The following is an 18,107-nucleotide window of genomic DNA, read 5'->3' as shown; positions in this document are numbered from 1 at the left end:
TGCACTTTATCAGTAATTTTTCGTGTCCCACAAACATCTGAACACGAACAAGGCTCCTATTACAGTGTTCTCCGGCCCCAAATTATCCGAAAGCGAGTGACATTGGGGCCAGACGTTACAGGAGGTTTCCTCGCAATCCTTCCACTTCAGAATCCGTAAGGATGAGTCATACCAGTGCAAGCCCTTTGTCTTATAAAAGAGTGCGTCCAGTGCAGCCAGTCACCCTGTGCCTGATTGCACTATGGACAGTCACAGGTTTTTGAACGGCCCACATTTTATCGTCCAGAGTGGATGAAATCAGGGCTCTGCCACATTGAGAGCAAGTTCTTCACTGCGATCGAATTGATCAACGCTATCTGATCTTATTTGGAAGGATCAGGCCATGTGCAAAACTGTAAGCGTGATTAAAACGTCATTGGAGAATGATTGTCTCGATAAGTAATGGGCATATATCTAAGTAATTCTTCTGTTCTTTTCCTTTCTTTCTCCCCAAGTTAAAGGACAACGAAAGCGAAAATAAGCTGCAAAGCTGTTTGCCTCATATTGCGATGTATACCAAAACAATCCGGAATTCGACCTGGATTTACGTATATTAGTTGAAATGCCGCCACAATCGCGATATAAAAATCGGCCGCGGAGCACTCTGAGCCCCTGGCGAGCGTCGCTGCTCCGCAGTAGCAGACCGCGGAAGTGACGCACGATTTCTCTCCTGTTGGAGTTTCTGGCTTTCATTTCGCGGTTGTTTTGCGATCGGTTCAATGGTTCAAACCAAATCCAGCGGTGCTCATAGGCCTTGACTTGTCAACGAAGTACATCAGACTGAAAGAAGGAGCGGCCCCTTCTGTATTTTCACGAAAACGGAAGGCACAAATCTTTACATCCACTTAGCGTTTCGGCGTACGTCTGATTCCCGCTACGGGGAAAAAACGGAGACGAAGAAGCATGTACGAACCCATCTCTCATAGGATATATCGCCTTCAGACTTCCACGAGATCTCCGAATCGAACATCTTCAGGCGTTATTCGAAATTCGCCATGTTTATCCCGTCCATCGGGCAGCCGCACATGGAGCTCGAGAGATATTTGACGTCACGCGCTCCTCAGATTTTCCCGCAATGCTTTGCGGCAGCGGGCGCGCTCCATGGGCGATCGTGTCGGGTGGGCGGCCCAGTCAAAAATATGCTCACCCGTACAGCGTACTCGCAAAATACTAGCGGCACCATAATTCTACGTAATATTTACACCTTGTTCGGGCACTTTTTTGCAATGGACAAATTTCGCTTCCGTTGTCCTTTAAGTATCAATGTATTAAAAGTGTTACTCCTGTAATACGCAGAAGTATTAGTATTACGTATTATAATACTCATTTTTGAAATGTATTTGTAGCTGTATTATAATACCGATTTCTAGGAAGTATTATGTATTAGTATTATAATACAAAATATGAGTATTACTGCCCATCCCTGCCTGCAGCGCACAGGTTGAGTCAGTAAAGACCACCCAATTCCGGGGGACGAAAGGAACCAGGCGCTGCAAAAAGCAAAGTATGGCGTAGAGTTCCGCAGCTGTGGATGATGTACAATGCCAAAGGCGACGTCCTTGAACTACGCCTTCGTCGGGGATGACAAACGCTGACGCGGACTTATCATTTCGAGAGGCGCCATCGGTGTAAGCGGTGGTAGAGGTGGAAAACTGCGCGTCTACGAGAGCATAAAACTGGGCTCGAAGGACGGAGAAGGTGAGAGAACGAAGGAAGGAGGAGCGTGGCGTGTCCTCAGCGTCACGCGATGGAAATCACTTTCAGGACGGTATCGAATTTTCCTGAGGAGTGGTGACGGGGTACGTTCGCACGCAAACGTAGGAAGTGGCGAGCCGTTTCCCGCTCAGTGAGGACCTCCACCGGGAGTTCTCCAGCTTCAGCTAGGACTTGCCGTGTTTCAGCCATTCTTGGCACGGCTAGGCAGCACGGAAGGCTTCGGGCGACCAGGGCCGAAGGGTATTTAACGATGTTGTAGAAAGACTTTGCAAGACTGGAAGGCTGTAAAGCACAGTCGCCCTCACCAAAACCGCGTGAATGTCTAAGAGGGAGCGTTGATCACTGCCACACCCGAAGCCAGAAAGATGTTGAACGGCAGGAACCATCGCTGCACTTTGGTTTCAAGGTGCTTAATGTGGCGAGCCCAGCGCAGGTGGGAGTTCAGGACCACACCAAGGAAGCGATGGGAACGCACAGGCTCGAACTTCCGTGCACCAACACAAAGAGGGAAATTACTCATAGCCTTGTGGGTGAAAGGGAGCTCTACGCACTTTTCGGGCGAAAGGTCCATTCCAAGTCGCCTTAGGTCGAGATGAACGTTGTCTAAGACTTGCTGTGAACGGCTCTGAATGGCTGGTCGTGACTTGCCTACTGTCCAAAGGGCAGCGTCATCGGCATACACACAGAATGCGACCTTGCGTGGAACTGTCGATTTTAGTCCTGCCATGACTACATTAAAAAGTGTAGGACTGAGAATACTTCCTTGGGATGCCTTGGGATGCCTTGATGAACAGGGTGCTTGGAGCACTGGCCGTGGGATGTGCGGACAGCGACAGTTCGGTTCGTAAGGAAATCGTGAAGCCAGCTGAAAAGTCGACCAGAGACGCCAAAAGACCGCAACGCGCGGAGGACCAAGACGTGCGAGACTGCATCATAGGCGCGCTTCATGTCCAGGAACACCGATACAACGATCCGCCGATGAGCACGAGCATGTCGGACTGTAGAGACTAGATCGAGAACTGGATCCATCGAGCTTCGGTGGCGGCGAAATCTAGCCATTTCCTGAAGGAACGCATCTTGTTTTTCGAGCCACCAGTCGAGGCGATGCAAAACCATTCTCTCCAGGTGTTTGCCCAGACAGCTTGTCAGGCTCACGGGGCGAAAGGAGGATAGGGCATTTGGGAGTTTGCCTGGTTTCAGGATTGGAACAACTAAAGCCTCCTTCCAAGCGGATGGTACGGATTCCTGTCGCCAAGACGTGTTATAATCATGACGGAGAACTAGGAGTGACGGCTCGTCAAGGTTTCGCAGTGCGGCGTAAGTGATTTTATCTGGTCCTGAGGACGATCGCACATTCTCAAGTCCCCTTGAGACCCATTCAACGGATCCGCCCCACAGAAAGCGTCACGCGTGTCGTGTGATAGCAGCGGGAATGAAACAGCCGCTAAAAACCACAAGCGACTGTAATATCATGCTGCTAACAGCACTACACGAAAAGTGATCAGCAGGTCAACAAACTTAAGTTCTCGAAGCACAGCACTACAGCGGCTGAATACTCGAGGCCAGTTGACAGCTGAGACCCCTGCACTGTCGAAAACAACTCCCACGATTTTAACCTGAGGTCGTACAAGAACTTGAAACGGTGCAACTCAGGTTGGCTGGACACTTAAAAAGATCACTTCTGTATTGGCATCGAGGCGGAAGACCAGTCACAAGGACTGGCTCCCATATAAGCTAGGATTAAAACTAGAACTAGTGCATGCCATCCCCTGCATGTGAAATCACGTCACGTTAAGGATTGCTGTTCGTGCTTGTCGTCACCATGCAACAGACAAAGACTGCAGAGTGTTGCGTACGGGATAACGGCACGAAGGAAAGTAGGAAGTGCTTAGTATGTATTGTCATCGAGCAGGAGAGCCACCTATGGAGGTAGTCCCCTTTGGACATCGAACTGAATTGTTAGTGCGGCGACTGCCGCGAACGGTGTGTTGCAGTCTGCAAACGGCCACATATCTTCAGTGCTAGTTAGTCATCCAACTTTGCCGGTGTGGCGGAAGCTTAAAGGGACCATGAAAGGAAATTTGACAAGCCCACGATCATTTTTAATTTGTTCCCCTGTACTAAAGCATTCACTCTGTGAAATGTGAAAAGTTGAAAATGGCTCAAATGCCGAAGATATTCTATATTAACCACGGGCGTGAACGGCAGCTGCTATACGGTCCGCTTCCGTTGACGAACTGGCCGGGACATCATGCACAGAACATGCTGCTGATTCGTGGACGGGCTTTTGCGAGCAAACTGCAAAATTTTCAAACAAGCTCGCATTCTTCGCCATGAAATTTCATATATCAAAATTGCCACCAAAAGGCGTACGCCCATCTCTCTATTGGAATAAGAAGCGATAACCCTATCTTTTGTGGCAATGGTTGGCTCACAGCGTGCTTTGCGGTGAAGTTCTGTTTTTAGAGTGTACCAGATTTTAAGATACCGCCATGCAAAACTTGGAATTTGATGGCGCACACAAGACGTCACCTCTCAGTTCTTCATACTTTTCGCACTAATTAAATATTCTGAACACTTTTAGGAACTCATATGGAGTTCGCCGAGGAGAAGCGCGGGAGCCTGTCCGGGAGTGGCGGACAGGTACGACGTGATGTTGAAGTACTATACATAACGCATTAGGGACGGGTTACTAATTACTATCAGACACTTTTTGAAAAGTAACAGCAACTCTTCAGAAGTTCTTTTTACATTTTCGTAACCTGTAACCAGTGGAGTAGCCACGGGGGGGGGGGGGGGGTACTTCAAAATACTTCCAATCTCGTGACACCACCTCATTGGTCATGACCAGGGTTTGTTACCGAAAATATTATTGTTTCCGGTTCCAGTAACTGAAAAACGCGGCTTTTCGTTCCCGGTTCTGTTTCATTATCGGTAGCGGTTTCTGTTCCCGTTTCCTTTTAAGAATTTCGTTTCCGTTTCCGAGGTAATTTCGGTACTAGTTTCTGTTCCTCATCCGGAACTCGTACTGTCTGGTTTTGGCTTTTTCATGTCAGATATTCTAGTTACACAATGGATGCAAAAGGACAGCCACACCAAACACAAATACTAAAGACTTTAATGCAAAGTTCGTAACGAATCTTATACACCGCAAGTAGATGCCTCTCTAGGTTGCGGAAATACATGCCTTTAAGTTTCAAAAGTATCCGCTCGGGCGCAAAAATAACACGTCCTCCAAAACTTTCGCGTCCATGAATGAATTAATGGTGACTGGAAGAATAGTGCGGATATATATAATTTTCATATTAACGCGAAAACACTGAGAGAAACGTCGTGCGAATTATCCGTTAACGTTACCACTTTTTGATTTCGTCTCCGTTTCGGTTTCTGATAGTAGAAACTAAAACAATTTTGTTTCCGTTTCCATTTTCGTTTCCTGTTGAATTTCGGTAATTACCGTTTCTCGTTTCCGGTAGCCAACCCTGGTCATGACAGCCTATACATGTAATCGTATTGTGAACATCCAAATCAATTATTTTCGTTTCATTTTTTTAACTTTTTTCTTTTGCATCTGCATTCTGCAGTGTGCACAAGTATGTCACCCAGGATCAGCGGGGGGCGAGTTTTCGTATCGAGCCCCCTCAACCTTGGAGGTCTGGCTACGCCACTGCCTGTAACAATGTCTGCGCGACGAGGGGCGATCTGTCGGCCTTTCTCTCTCAGCGTCGCCGTGTCGTTTCCTTCTCCACCGTGACTCACGAACCCGGTCTGAGTGACCGGCAGACAGGCGCCGAATGCTACGGGGGTTGAAGGACTGAGCCCCGCCCCACTCCTCTCGAAACTTTCCAAATCTGTGTCAGGACCTCTACGAGAAGTCTACCAAGCAGACGCTCGTGATGAACACTTCGAACAAATGAAAATCCCGTAGAAATTGACTCACAACGTCAGAACATGAAATCCCCGGCAGCTTGCACGACCTCTGTGCGCAAAAAAAAAGGGGTGGGGGGGTTCTGCCGGGCACCCTCCTGCAGGTTCGAAAAATTTCCGCTTATACACCAGAAGATCACAGCTGTGAAAGTCGGTTAGCATCGTTGCTGCGTACGAAACCACGCGATTTCTACGGATGTCTGGTGTTCGTTCTGGTGTTCCGGGTGGCACCAATCACACAGTAAATCATTTTACACCTTTATTCGCTCAAAACAGGCGTATTCTTATAAGAACACCCTTTTATATTCCGCAAACTGTAGCAAACGGTGTGAAAAGAGCATTACAAAAGGTGCCATATCGACACACACCACTTTTTATGCAATGTCGATCGTTGAGGGTGTAAAGTCAGGTGTTGAATGAGGTGTTTGCGTCCTGTACACTTTTTTGACACTCCATTTGCACTGGGAATATGGTGTTGAAAATGGTGTGTTAATTCGTGAAAGGAAAACACAGCTACACTCCACTCCACAGCTACACTCAGCTGTTAATCACATTTGAAACGATAACTTGAGTTAAGGGAAGGATGTCAGGAATTTAGATGGCACCGCTGAGTCGTTGCAGGCGTACGTTTCAATTGCAAAGACGAACTTCTATCGCTGTTACAGACGTTTTCCGCCCTATTACACTTAACGAACATGTCCCCAACAAATTGTATTTCAGTATATGATCCACCGGGTACGCCACTATAGGCTACCGAGTGTACCCAGGTCTCTTCATGCTTCGGCACTACGATACCTAATGAGGCGTGCCTGTGACGCATTGTGCTCCGGGTTATGTTGTACGATGGAACCACGGCTGGGAGTCTGCCGTGTTCAGGGTGGCGCTTGCCACAGACGCAAGAATGTCGAACTGTATGTCTCGGTACGCTGCCGCGAGAGCTTGTATTAGACTAGCAATTCGAGAGGGAGTATGTGCCACAAAACAACTCCATCCTCAAATGTGTTTTAAACAGAATACTCCCGTTTTAACGGTGTTTTTGGTTTTAAACGCCCATTATATGAGTGTTTTATGATGAATACACCTAATTAAGGTGTGTTTTAGACAACACCCTTGATTCCGATGTGAAGACAACAGCGTGTGCGCCATGGGACAAGCCATTTACACCAAAAAAGTTTACAACGTTTACTGTATGGTTTACGTTCTGGTGTTCCGGGAGGCACCAACCGTGCACCTTTGACCACGTCCCGCGAGATGGCCGGCCTTGTCGCTCGCGTTCTCAACAAATGGGGCGCGAGTACACAAATTTTGTTTGGCGTACCAACGTTTAAAATTGGATTGCTAGTAAAAAATGCTGAATGTACGAGTACACCAAAATTATGAAGCTATTTCCCATCACTCCTGCGCATGCTCTGTGAACCTGACGGCACCGAAGAAGGTTCCCTACATATTCGATAGATGGCGCCAATATGGCGCCGGCATGCTTTGACGCGCGCCGATTGTGTTGCGCTGGACAGCCACTATATAGGGTACGACGCGAGCGTGAAAAACGTTGCTTACATATCAGAACCGTTGAAGTTACAAGTTTTCAGGAACACTAGGAACCAGACCTCGGCGAAATCACGCATGATCGCGATAACTCACAATAACCGCCGTCACGGTCACCAAAGGGATGAGTGTGGATGTGATTGCAATCGTCATTGAAGTGCCCTTGCCAAGATTGCGGCGTGTTGAGATAGCATCAGGAAACCTGCGGTGACCGCGATCGCGCTCACCCTGCAGCGCATCTGTTGCTTCCCCTATTGGCCTCAGCAAGTTCCTCATCTCCTGAAGCTGCAACACAGTAAACGCTGGTGCCGCAATGTTGACCGCTTTTGAAGGGTGCAGCTGGTTCTATTCCTCGACCAGTCCATCACCAGCTTCAAAAACCGCACCCTGAAAGAAGTAGCGTCACGAATGAGACCATGAGATGATATGTTAATACACGCAAGAAGACCTCACTGTCGCCACGAAACAACAATCAACTCAAGGAAGTATTCCAAACTTAATAAGAGCTAAGACGGACTAGTCGGTTGTGGCACACATAGTGACGTAGTGGGGGGAGACTGAGACACACCAGGCTCTTGCCGCTTGTCCTTCGTGTTTGCGGCTTTCAGTCTGCAGGCGCCATGTTGACTAATCCACGACTAACACGCGACCAGAGATTGAGCTAAAATTTTATACGTGAAATTGGCATAGCGGTAAATATACGGCTCAAGGATCGCGCCGAATAGCTGGTGGAAGTGTGTTTTTAAACATGTCTTGGAACCGGCTGCAACCCATGCATGCTTATATGCTTACACTGAAATCGTACCTTTGTGAGGCGGTCAAGCGCAGTGAGAAGAGAGTTCCAGCGGGTCCCATTCGGCGGAATCAGGTCCTTGTCGCACTTTTCTCGCAACTTCTCCGTCCAATGGTTAGACCTTCTAAAGATGTTCGCCACGGAACTCAGCGTTCCTAGAAGCTTCGAAGCTGCAGGGTCTTTTCTCAGAGCGGTGTTGACGGCTAGTTGGAGAATGTGGGCGCAACACGATATTCGGTGGTACGGGCGCACAGCGGCCACTGGTGTCTCACCTTCATCGACTTGCAACGGATCGTCGCTGTTGCCACATTCCCACGACCAGCTATCACCAAAAACAACGTCCATGTTGAACGCTTTTACCATGTTTGAAGCGCTGTCGGACACAGTGCATCCCACTTGTGTGGCCTTCACGCCACGATCTTGGAGCTCCGCCTCAAACGTTGCTCTGATGTTGTCGCCGGTATGTGGCCCTAGAAGGTGTCTGAACGCAACGACATGGGAAACGAGGGACCAGTCTTTCATGTACTGTACTTTGATTCCTAGTATGGAAGTTCTGGCTCTACTAGACCAAATGTCCACTATGAAATGCAGTGTCATAGGTCCACATTTGCTTATCTCCTCTTTTAGTCTGGGCACTGCGTAAACCGTCGCCAGCTCTTCCAGTTGTCGGCTTATAGTCCTTGGTGATGGGATGTTGACATCAGGCGTCAGAAAAGATACCAGCCTTTGAAATCCGACGCCGGTAGTAAGGTTCAATGAGAGCCCGTCATCGGCGATCATTTCCGTGACGAGCCTGTTGAATGCCTCTTGGGACTGTGACGAATTCAACTTCCTTGGAGGTTGACGGGCAGATGGCTCAGCCCGATGATGTTCTTCTTCTCCTCTTCGCTTCAACAGCGGCGTGCTCATCTTTCTGCATCAGCTGCAATGCAATAGACAACAACAACAACAGATAAATGAATGACGATGAATGGGGAAATTTGCCACGTGAGGTGCGGCCCACTACCCCACGGCACAATGGGCAGGATGAGATGTGTCCTGATGATGACGTGCTTAACGAAACTAAATAGGGGTCGCAATACAATAAAGTGAAAGTAAAGTTGTCGGCTTTTCCCAACATATATTTACAATCAGCGCAGCAGTGGAGTTTGCTACAAGCCGTTATGAGTTCATCTATTAAATTCCGAAGCGCCGTTTCCAATTTGCAGGTTGTAAGTACGTCACGTCATTGTATAATTTTCGCACGTGCTGTTGTTCCCGTCTCCATGCTGATCAAATGAGCCATGAAAAAGGCCATGTGCCATGGTTTTAGTTAGAGCCATACGCAAGAATTGAAGGTTGTTCAGCTAAAGGGACAGCAAGTAAATAAAACGATCCCAGGTCCAGGCATTCAATGACTGTTTATTTGTACTATGGTCACACACAACTTCTGAAGTGATAGCGCGTGACAATCCACGCGCGCGTCTGCAAAACGATCAGCAAAGACGAACGGTCGAAGAAACATCGTAGGTGAATGTTTGCAGAAAAGTTACAGGCGACGGCGTAGAGACACTATCGTCGCTCTGGTGTAGAGCTGACTGTGCTCTGCCAAGAAATTAAACTTTGTTGACTCCCAGACTCTGGCGTATCATTACGTTAAGTACAAAACACATTGCGCCGATAGCCTGGCCGATAATTTGAGAACGTATTTTTGAGGCAGGCAAAGATTGGGTTGCACAATCTTTCCATCCGGAATATTATTACATGCAACACGAAGGGCTTACCTCTAGATGTCGTACGAAATTTCCCACTGCTCTTCTCTTTCCAATCTTTTGCGTGTTACACTGAAGGCACATCATAAATGTCTTCACGCCGTCACTAGAGCTGCCGATATATTTGAAGTGGTCTTGCAGCCAGTCGAGGACAGCGAAGTCACCCATGGTGTGGAGCTCATCAACGCGATCGGACATGATTCTTCGCTGCAGCAACGGCGCAGTACCTGTCGTAGAACCAGTGTCCAAAAGACCCCCGACCTCGAACAGCTTTTTATTGCCATTGCTATCTTTGATTTACCTATTTTGGCATAAAAGCACAATCACAAGAGGAAATTCACGCCCTCCCTGCCTTTGCTGTTTGCACGATGCCATGTGTCAACAACGCAACTGCATGGTGATCACGTGAGTGCGATAATGCCTAGATATCACACGAACGGCTTTTGCCTGATATCGTGATCGCACTCATGGTGATCGCAGCATGCGCGATCAACTTATTCGTTCGACGTCGTGATTGCGATAAGCAGGGGTGCGAGGATGAGTGCCATCCAGTATCGCGCTCATGATGCACAGCGATCGCGCGCCATATCAGCTTGAGCGTGAGAGCGAGCCGGCTTCAGCCTCATTCTCGCCTTATCAGATGATCGTGATCGTGAGTTATTTCGGACCGAAATGCCGAGCTTGCCTATGACAGATGGGTTCGTTTTTCCCCCGTAGCGGGAATCAGACGTACGCCGAAACGCAAAGCAGAGGTAAAGATTTGTGCCTTCCGTTTTCGTGAAAATACAGAAGGGGCCGCTCCTCTTTTCAGCCTGATGTACTTCGTTGACAATCCAAGGCTAATGAGCACCTCTGGATTTGTTTTGAACCATTCGTAAACAATATGTCTGCGCACTACATATCTTGTTTCACCTGTCTGCAAGTAGGCATAGACGTATGCGCGGCGAGAATAAGATTCCTTTCTTTCGGAAATAAATTAAATATGACAGTCATCGAAAAAGTCAGACATCGGCAGAATTGGAACTTCGCATCTCTCGATTGCCAGTCGAGCGCCAATGGCCAATATGGTCATGGAAATATGGAAATAATGTGCATTGAATGTAATGTGCATGTAATGTGTGCATGTGATGTAATGTGCATGGAAATAATGTACATGTGGAAATAACCACAGACTAGTAGAGCGTGTTTGTTCTGAAACATATCTTGACCGCTCGCAAAGTAAGACAGTCAGCAATGTAAGCAGCAAGACTCTCACCCCTAGAGAGAATGAGATCACATCTCTTCGGATGGATTTTGGCGGCCAGCCTCGGTAGTGTTGTCGATGATGGTTGTAGTGACGTCAGTCGATGTTTAACGCAATGCTGTCTATCCGTGTGTCGTTCGTGCAAGGAACACTATATCCTCGCGTTCCTGAAAGGAAATTGGCAACATGCTGTAGCACAGCCAGGAAAGACTTCACAAGCATGTACAATTTTTCTTGTCGCGAAAATCAACCTCCGATCGCAAAACAACCGCGAAATGAAAGTCAGGAACTCCAACAGGAGAGACAACGTGCGTCATTTCCGTGGTCTGCTACGGTGGGGCGGCGACGCTCACCAGGGGCTCAGAGTGCTCCGCGGCCGAGTTTTATATCGAGATTATGGCGGCATTTCAACTAATACACGTAAATCTAAGTCGAATTCCGGATTGTTTTGGTACACATCGCAATATAAGGCGAACAGCTTTGCAGCTTATTTTCGCTTCCGTCGTCCTTTAAGTTTCTCTTCGTTGTAAGCGTTCGGATAACACTCTACAACAAACAGCTTTTTGTGTGTGAGTCGTCTGCTACACTTGCGCTGGCAGGTGTAGTACTAATACTATAATAATAATATAATACTATACTGTAATACTGTAACTAAAATACAAAATACCTAATAACTGAAACATCTATACGTAGCAGCTGCCGTTCACGCCCGTGGTTAATATAGAATATCTTCGATATTTGAGCCATTTTCAACTTCACATTTCACAGAGTGTATTTTTTAGTACAGGGGAGAAATTAAAAACGATCTTGGGCTTGTCAAATATCCTTTCATGGTCTCTTTAAGCTTCCGCCACACCTGCAAACTTGGATACCTAGCACTGACGATATGTGGCCGTGGGCAGACTGCAACACACCGTTCGCGGCAGTTGCCGCACTAACAATTCCTTATTATTGCAATTATCCGTACGCAATGTATTCGTATTACGGATTATTGCCATTATCCGTATGCAACGCTGGCTTTGCCACAGGTGGCGCTCGATTTTTGAAGCGTGATGTGGGCAAGCTTAGGCTTGTCCCATCGTACAGTTGGCAATAATACTCTCCGCGGACTTGGTCTGTTGCATGGCGACGACAAGCACGAACAGCAATCCTTAACGTGACGTGATTTCACAAGCAGGAGTTGGCATTGCACTAGTTCTAGTTTTAATCCTAGTTTATATGGGAGCCAGTCCTTGTGACTGGTCTTCCGCCTCGATGCCAATACCGCAGTGCTCTTTTTATATGTCCAGCTAACCTGTGCTGCACCGTTTCAAGTTCTTGCAAGACCTCACGTTGAAATCCTGGGAGTTGTTTTTGACAGTGCAGGGTTCTCAGCTGTCAACTGGCCTCGAGTATTCAGCCGCTGTAGTGCTGTGCTGCGAGAACTTAAGTTTGTTGAATTGCCGATCACATTCCGGGCACGGCCGTTAGCAGCATGGTATTACAGTCGCTTGTGGTTTTTAGCGGCTGTTTTATCCCCGCCAGCGGTAATACAAGCTGCTATCACACGACACGCGTTCCGCTTTCCGTGTGGCGGATCCGTTGAGCGGGTCTGTAGGTCTCAACTCCACGGAGGCCGTGATCTGGGTGACTTGGGAGTACCGGCTGTGCCAGAAAAGTGCTTGCGCTTCACTCCCGTATTCTCTTTGAGGCGCTCCGTGCGTCAGAGCACCCGGCCTGCGCATTAGTGCAGTATTTCCTAGGATACGACACCAGGTGGCTCCTCGAAAGTCCCGAGCTTCGCCCCAGGGCGGAAGTACGCCCTGCTTATTTTTGTGCTTGTGTTGCTGTCGTGCGGCGCTTGCGTCCCTATTGAAAAATCCCAAACACTTCGATAAGGGATTCTGGTGTAAGATCCCACATCGCATATTGATGTGGGATCTCATATCGCATATCGATGTGGGATCTCGTATCTCATAATGACGTGGGATCCCACATCTCATATTCATGTAGAATACCACACCCATATTGATGTAGGATCCCGCACCCCATATTGATGTGGGGCCCCAAGTCCACGTAGGGCCCCATATTTTGTGGGGTCTCATGTTTGCCGTAACAGATATACGTCTCAATAATAGCATGCCCGTGACTTGACACCGCAGCAGCAGCAGAGCACATTGGGATAATGTGAAAGCATACAGTGCACATATTTGAAGTGTTTACATTTGACTTTTTATTCAGGACATTTAGCATCCCACGCATATTGTGCACTGAACAAGCCTTTCCTTATTGCGTTTTCTTTCTCATCTTACACAACACTGTCTCTATGCAAACGCAGATGAGTAGAAATCCAGCGAACCGGTAGAGATGTAGGAAGGGAGTTGCCTCAGGACAGAAGCCGGCGATATTTCGAACAGAGACTGTTCTTCTTCTGGGCACCGTCCTCATCATTGGCATGGTATTTAAAGGGTTAGGTGTGACGTGTTTAAAGGTTCATGCGAATTGTGTGTCAACAGCCCCGAGGGAAGAAAAGGTCCGTACGGGTTTTTACGGCCGGAGTGAATGGCCGCTTTGTTAGAGTGTGCAGGGGATTATGTGAACGAAGTCATCTAGGCTCCTGACCGGTTACAGAAAAATGGGGGTTCACGAACACGTGCACAAAATGGGACAATAGGCAAGAATTAGCAATCATAGCGAAAGATATTTGTAATACAAAGTTGTGCATGCAATAAAGAAAGCAGAAGGCAGTGGCCATGCAGAACATAACTGATGATAATGGAGATGGAAGGGAAAAGCATATTTGATTTGTGAAGTGTTTCCAGGGTGCCTTGTGCTTTGTTGATACCAGACGGGTGAAGAGCGTTGAACCTGTATATGAGATACGGCTCCCTATCACGTCTGTCACGTGTGGATATAAACCCGGTTTCTAAAATATATAGTTTAATGTAGTCAAAATTGTGACCAGGAACGTTAAAATGTTCGGCGACTGCTTTGGGGAGTTTGTTGGACGTCTCGGTTCCGTGCGTATGGGCACACCTGTTGCACCCACATACGCAAATATCTTCATGGGGTTCTTAGAAAACAAAGTTCTCACGCCCTCTCATTAAAACCCACTGTGTACCTTCGATACATCGATGATATACTGATAATATGGGAACACGGTGAACATGAATTTCAAAAGTTCGTAGATCTACTGAACACCGCGCAAAGCAACATAAAGTTCACATCACAACAGTCAACTCACATCATTAACTTCCTCGACACCACAATATCACTGGAAAACGGCAACCTCACCACAACACTATACAAAAAGCCAACTGACAAACAACAATACCTTCACTTCAAGAGTCACCACCCGCGTCACTGTAAGGTTGGAATTCCTAATGGGCAGAGTGTAAGACTACGCAGAATTTGTTCAAACGACACAGATTACGCTTAGAATCTTGACGAACTCTGCAGTACACTTGCCCAAAGGGACTATCCAGACTCCCTCCTAACCGATTCCGTCGCAAGGCACTCACACTCGATCGAAACCAGGTTCTGGAAAACCGAAAAAATCCTGACGCGTGCCAAATAAGCTTCATCACAAGATATGCTAACGCACTTCCAAACATCAAAGCCATTCTACAGAAGCACGAGCCCCTCCTCCAAAGCAGTGACCGACTTAGCAATATATTCACCCATCCCATACAGGTGACATACCGACGCGCAAAAAACCTAGCAGACTCCTTGGTCAATGCCAAAATCAGTGAAACGAGCGCCCCGTACACGGGAACACGACCCTGCAACCTGCCGCGCTGCAAAACATGCAAGCACGTTCAACACGCTAACTCCATCAAAAGCACTGCGAGCAATTACACCCACGCCGTTAACCACGCATTCACATGCACAAGCTCCAATGTCATATACTGCATTGAATGTGGCGACTGCTCTATGCAATACATTGCGGAAACCGGCCAACAAATGAACAACCACCTTACTGGACACAGAACCGACACGTCCAACAAACTCCCCAAAGCAGTCGACGGACATTTTAACGTTCCTGGTCATAATTTTGACAACATTAAACTATATATTCTAGAAACCGGGTTTAGATCCACACGTGACAGACGTGATAGGGAGTCGTATCTCATATACAGGTTCAACGCTCTTCACCCGTCCGGTATCAACAAAGCACAATGCACCCTGGAAACACTTCAGAAATAAAATATGCTTTTCCCTTCTATCTCCATTATCATCAGTTATGTTCTGCATGGCCACTGCCTTCTGCTTTCTTTATTGCATGCCACAACTTTGTATTACAAATAGTTAAAAAAATTGCTCGTTCTGGAATTTTCCCCACGTAACCACTAACCTCCTTATCTTTCGCTATGATTGCTAATTCTTGCCTATTGTCCCATTTCGTGCACGTGTTCGTGAACCCCCATTTTTCTGTAACCGGTCAGGAGCCTAGATGACTTCGTTCACATAATCCCCTACACACTCTAACAAAGCGGCCATTCACTCCGGCCGTAAAAGCCCGTACGGACCCTTTCTTCCCTCCGGGCTGTTGACACACAATTCGCATGAACCTTTAAACACGTCACACCTAACCCTTTAAATACCATGCCAATGATGAGGACGGTGCCCAGAAGAAGAACAGTCTCTGTTCGAAATATCGCCGGCTTCTGTCCTGAGGCAACTCCCTTCCTGTATCTATGCAAGTTTGTTAAATGCATCTGAAACAGTAGCGAAGAAGAAATCGTAACACATCAGCAGCATGACACCGGTGCACGACAACATCTCCTCTACCACACGAATGCGCTTAAAACTGTCAAGTATTCGGATAACAGAAATAAGAAGAAAAAAAAAACATACTGTGCAGCATGAAAACTACGGCGTCGTAGAACCCCTGCTCCATTTCTCCAATCCCGTGCGCAGATCGAACAGAGGTGTGAAGTTCTTTACGTCAGTTGGCTGGAACCGGTCGATCAAGCTTGCAGGAAAAACCGCTGCCACCTTATCTTACTTGTATTTCACTCGCGCCCGAAGTTTGTCCTGCTTAAAAAGTCCCGCACAGCACGGCGCACACCCGCTTCTGAACACGACAAAGAGCACGAAAACGTAACAACGAACAAAGCAAATGCCCAGAGTGAGAAACAACGTGGCACAGTGTTGCAAGACGCAGTCTGTGAGCACTGTTTCTAGCAGTTTCGGAATCGGCTGATTCACATTCAACCCTGAGCACAATGTGAAGTGTGGTTTTGAAGGCGATATTATTATTGCAGCCGTGAATTTTATCGATGCTGCACAAACTCACAAAACGGTAGCACTTATTGCAAAAGTGGAGGAGCTCACATTCCAGATTAACTGCGAAATACAACAAAAAATCGACAAACTATCGAGCTTTTGAAAGATTTGGGTACATGAAGTTGAGCTCAGAGAGTATTTAATTATACTGCAAACTAATTACCTCTAGTTAGTTACGTCTGAGGTCTGGCAATGCGTAAAACATGAGCCCACACACAGCAAACGACAATATGGTGTCATGCACCTGACTGCTAAGAGAGCTACCTGAGACTGCTAGTGTCTTACATAAGGGGTCTCACATGCAAATAATATGGGATATGTGGGGTCCGAAATCATCTACATTGATTCCTGTGTGAGGCCGATATGAGATGAGATAAAGAAGATGTGGGACAACTCATATCCTATATGGCTTCTCACATCACACATGTGGATTCCTACATGTTCCACGTCCATTTTCATATGAGAATCACACGAGATATGTAGGGGGGGATACGTTTATTATATATAAAAAAATAAGAGGGAAAGGTTAGCCACCGGTATGGCGGCTTGCTATTCCTACATTCCTACATGTCTCACATTGATTCCTGTATGAGCAAATGTAGGATTTTTCAATAGGGGTGTCGAATGCCCAGACGAAGACATTTCCTTGTGGAGCGTCCGTAATTTCTACGCCGCCTACAGGGAAATGCAACCTGGTCCCGCAAGGCCAGCAGTGCCAACGAAATTCGCCTGGCGGTGTATCACTGCTGTCTGGCTTTTTGCGCGGCGCGCTAGTCTCCAGTGGAAGCTGGCTCATGGTGTCCTCCCACTCCGTGAACTTTTGCACCGTTTTCGGATATGTCGCACGGACGGTAGTCCGTCTTGTGGCATGTCTGAGACAGCAGAACATTGTTTTTTTTTTTTTGCGATGCCATATTCCACTTTTACTGTGGAGTAGGGCGGCGCTAATATTTGGACTCCCAGTAGTTGATTGGGCCACCGTAAGGTACCTGGAGCCGTTGTCGGTCGCACGCGCAGAACGGAAGCAACTAGCATTGCTGATTTCAGAAATTAACTTCCAAATTTGGATTCGCCGGTGCCGGCTGTCCTTTGATGGCCCAGATGTTGTGAGGATGGCTATTTTTCAGGCAGTTAGAGCCGGGCTGCGTGCACATATCATCCATGAGCAGTCACTATTTGGGTCTGTGGAGTGCTCTCGCCGCTGGCTTACAGCGACTCGTCTCTTTGATCATGATCAAGGTAAGTGGCATATCAGGTTCTAGTAAGCCCACTAGAACTGTACTGCTCCCCCGTAGCGACTCTTCCGGAGTTTCAGGATTCTTCGCAGGGTATGGCACGTACAAAAAGCAATCTCCCTTTGGAGCGTTGTTATCTGGTACGTGAGATATAGTTTGTGCAAAAGAGGCTACCTCCATAGGTAGTTATCTTGCTTGATGACAATACACGCTCTTTATCAGTTCTGTTCCCTCCTGTGCGTCTTCATTCGTGATACCTGTTAAGTCTGAATAACGCATACTGGGCTACTGTTTCAATAATCGGGGAATCGCAGTATCATCGTGGATGCGCATTCACCAGCGTAGCATACCTGTTCTCCGTGAATTGAAGGGTCTGGTTCTTCCACCCGGCTAGCGACGTCGTGGTTCTTAAGCAAGTACTGGTACCATGGTACCATATCACTTCCGCCACGTCAGATCTTTCTTACTGTGACCCGTATTGATTTTCAGTTCATATGAGATAACACTGTGGAACGGGTGTCACGCGCGCGTCTGTACCCGTCGCGGGACGTTGGTGGCTTGCGAGTGCCACATGTAAAAGTTAAGTGCCT

The sequence above is a fragment of the Ornithodoros turicata genome, unplaced genomic scaffold (genome assembly GCF_037126465.1).
Source record: "Ornithodoros turicata isolate Travis unplaced genomic scaffold, ASM3712646v1 ctg00001065.1, whole genome shotgun sequence".
Lineage (NCBI taxonomy): Eukaryota > Metazoa > Arthropoda > Arachnida > Ixodida > Argasidae > Ornithodoros > Ornithodoros turicata.
Note: the sequence above shows the minus strand (reverse complement) of the source record.